This window comes from Haematobia irritans, chromosome 3 (genome assembly GCF_050003625.1).
Source record: "Haematobia irritans isolate KBUSLIRL chromosome 3, ASM5000362v1, whole genome shotgun sequence".
In the NCBI taxonomy this organism is placed as follows: Eukaryota; Metazoa; Arthropoda; class Insecta; order Diptera; family Muscidae; genus Haematobia; species Haematobia irritans.
Genome location: NC_134399.1, coordinates 41,908,297 through 41,912,331, shown reverse-complemented (window position 1 = coordinate 41,912,331; position 4,035 = coordinate 41,908,297). Strand labels below are relative to the sequence as shown.

General features: G+C 28.8%; 1 long non-coding RNA gene across 1 annotated transcript; it reads right to left on the bottom strand.

Moving 5' to 3' along the window:
• Positions 1 to 2,631: 2,631 nt before the first annotated feature.
• Positions 2,632 to 3,016, bottom strand: LOC142228320 (uncharacterized). Its single transcript, XR_012720136.1, has 2 exons — positions 2,887 to 3,016; positions 2,632 to 2,823 (listed from the first exon to the last, which is right to left on the bottom strand). It is a non-coding gene; the product is annotated as an uncharacterized LOC142228320 (long non-coding RNA).
• Between the last annotated feature and the right edge of the window lie 1,019 nt (positions 3,017 to 4,035).

The following is a 4,035-nucleotide window of genomic DNA, read 5'->3' as shown; positions in this document are numbered from 1 at the left end:
TTTGGTAAAATTCCTTTTTAACCGTTTTTAGACAATGGAAATAATATGTCTAAATTAAATTGATGAAATTTTTTCCTTTATTTTCGAAGGCACTTTTTCCTCGGTGTAGGGGTGGGCGAGTATGACCTTTCATTTTGTGAATTTGCGCGACCGAAGAACATTATCTTGCTTAGAACAAATATATAGACGAACACACTGAAAAAACAGTGAACCCACCAGGAAGAAAATTTTCGGTTAATTTTAGAAAATTTTGAATATTTGTAGAAAATTTTAACTAAACAGTATTACAAACGTTGGCATCACGCCGATGTCATAAAAATAAGTACATATTTTTCGACAAATTCAAGAAAATTTATTAGACATAACAATGTTTTTTCACTTGTTAAAAAAAATTTTGTAGTTTCAAGGAAAAACTTGGAGTTCAAAATTGCAAGAATTTCTTTAGTGACATACGAAGTTCATGATGGACGCATTTTTGGTAAAATTTACAAATTTAAAGAAATTCTGAACTATTTGGTGGAAGACACGAATTTAGTTCATCTGTATGCTTCATTGGAGTACATTTTTTTCCTCGGGTTTAGTTAATTTAACTAACGTACACAAAAAATATTAGAGTAACGAAAACTCTCTCTAAACATAATAATTCCATGAACTAAAATAAAGTTAAATTGGCTTTAGTGAAATACACCCAGAAAAAAGTGACCCCTTCTTTAAGTTAAAATGAACTCATTGTGAAGAAAGTTGAACTTCGTATAGCGCCAAAGACATTTTTATTTGTTTGAACGATGTGATTTTCGTAGAAATTATGTATAATGCATTCCATATATTAGTTAACGTTTTCCTATACTTATGTACCACTATACTACAGAATCAAAAAATTTAACTGATTTGAATTCATATATGGAATAATTTTATTGAAAATTTTTCATTCATTTGGACAAATCTTACACATTTGTGGTAAAACTTTTACTTCCTAATTAGAACTGCTTACCATCGTTTTTAAATACAATTTTATTTATTTATATACCCGTGTAAAAATTGGTGGATCTGGCCAGATATTATTAGATCTCCTGCCATATCTGATTAGATATGATAGTATATGTAGGCAGATCTGGTCAGATCCGAAAAATGGTAATATCTGATCAGATCTAATTCTAAAGGAATTAGATCTGACCAGATCTCAAATTTGGCCCACATCTAATTACATCTAATTTGATATAATTAGATGTTAATATATCTAATTGTATATAATTTTATCTATAAATTTCCAATATTACTGAAATTACAGTAATTAATAAAAAGATTTATTTTAGGTTTTATAATGAAAGTGTATTTAATACAGCAAGTTGGCTCAAACCTATTTACGTTATATCTACGCCTAGGAATAAAAGTATAAGAATTCAATTAAAAATATATATACATAGCCACTACGTTTCTGCGGCGTTTCTGGCGTTTAAATTGTCCAAGGCATTGTGGCATTACTCTCTTCACACATTTTTTTAGATTAGTCTCCCAGTTCCTCTCTTTGGCTACACGGAATGAAACTCTGAAAAATATAACATAAAAATACAGAAGACTGAAATAAATACAAATAATACATATACTTACCAATAATTGCTTCTCGTGCCCAATAATTCAAACCAACGCTATAAGGAATCGTTTGTGCGAAGTCCCTAATACCATACATGAATAATATATCCGTTTCATGATGCAAACCATCTCCAAATCATTATTTTATCTGTTTGACTTGGATAGTTCTACATTCTATCTCAAATTCGAAAATGGCGTGGCTACAAATCATCACGTTGCTACTCGGTCTCCTTAATCTTTTCGTTCAACTAGAAAGGGAAAATATTAAATATATAAAAATAGGACCCAAACGATAAACTTACCTCATCACTTCTCATACTCCTTGATCTTCGTCGAAAAATGAGAATACATTAAATTTTTATATGAATAAAACATAAAAATATCAAACTCGCATTATCCAATATTTGATACCAACATTTTGTTTTAAATTTAATAACAACAACCGTTGCTAATGGTGATTGTTATGTGATGATATTTTTGAAAACAAACAGACAGTTGTGTCTGAACGTAAGAAATTTTGAATTTTTAAAATGATATTGAAAAAGGTTTCTTCGAACTGTCACAATATATAAAGATTGTTTGATTATGTTCACCACTAGTTGTGATGTGTGACCAAACATATTTAATTGTAACAATATATATCACGTTAACATTCTCGTAACAAACATATTAATTTTACACCCAAACATACACATATTTTTTATCCGTATAGCAGTACTGGTTCATGACTTAATGCGATACATATAATTAGATATGGAGCTATATATAGTATATATAATTAGATATGATGTCATATATGAAGATATACAATTAGATCTTACCAGATATGACTGATACAATTAGATATAACAATATATATAATGAGATCTTGAATCAGATCTAATCATATAGAACACTATATATAACATATCTCCGTAGATCTATTTATATCCACAACCATATCTGAACAGATGTAATTATATATACTTAGATATTATTAGATATGATCAGATCCACCGATTTTTACACGGGTAGGCAATTTTTTCTTCAATAAAATACACGTTTTATTAAGATATTAAATATATTTATTAAGAATCAACAGCATCGACTGGCCTTGAAATACTAGTTTATTATTCCACTATTTCCAATTTCCATGTAATGTCATCAACTGTAAAACGCATTTTTCTTCTTGTACCTTTCACTTTTAATAAGTTGCTGCCTAACGATTTTGTCCTCCTTTTATAATTTCAATACCTACAAATATAAAAAAATCATAAACCATTTTTGTTACAAAAGGTTAGCGTCACTGAATATTACCTGATAATTGAAGATTCCAAAATGAAGACAAATGAAAGGGTTGTTATTCTGCTGGTGTTTTCTTTCTTTATACGTCATCACGAACATTGGTAGATTTATTTTCAAAAAACGAAAATTGTTCTCACTAATTTAAAATAATAAATATTTTATATATTTTATTTGTTATTTATTATATTATTTTACCATATTATTTTTTCACAATCTCTCCGTATACCTTAACAACGCGATTCCAACTAAAAAACAACCCACTCGCAAACATATCGATTACACCCACGCGCAAACACATCGATTACGATGACAGGTATCGATTACAGGTAGACAATAGAAATATAGGAAAATTTCCTATATTCTAACAGGTGTGTTTCCTTAAGTTTTGAAAGGATTGCATACTTCTTAGTACGAATGAACTAAAATATTTTTTTATGTCAAGTGTTGTTCGTATGTATGAAAAACATTCTATTATAAAGGAAGTCGCAATTATCATTTTATAAGAAATTTTACTAATTTTGAGGAAACTTGGTTTTAGTTCGGTTTTTGTTTATTTTTACGAATGCTTTGTTATCGGTGAATAAAATTTTCTTGTTCAGTAGTAAATTCTTATACCCAGCGAAGAAAACAGTATGAGTAAAATTCCATGCCTTATTCTAGTTAATGAACTATTCCTAACTGCTTACAGTTTAGGGTTTTTTTACTGAAACGAGTAAATTTTATTATTTCTCACAAAAATTTACCTTAATGGAAATAAAATGGATAAACTATATTGATGAAAAATTTTTTTTGTGTGCAGGGAGGGCTAGACTTCTAGAAGTCGAAGTCATTCTAGCTTTAAGTAATTAAGAACGAGTTGCGTTTGTCATAAAACAATTATCAATAAAAAATTGTATGGAATTTTTGTAGCGAGTAACAAATAGTATGCCTTCACTTAAAATATAATCTTGTTTGCTATTTTAAACGCAATTGAATTGCCTATGACAGCTTTTATTTAATTTAATATCCTCGAAATGAGAACGCTACTGCTGTTGTACATACTCCAACAAATGTAGTGTATGAAAATCAACCAATTGACTATTCCAGGAAAACTACTGAAATATAGCTCATTAATGTAATGAGTAGAAATTCATTTTGGACCCAAAGTCAAACAACATTTTA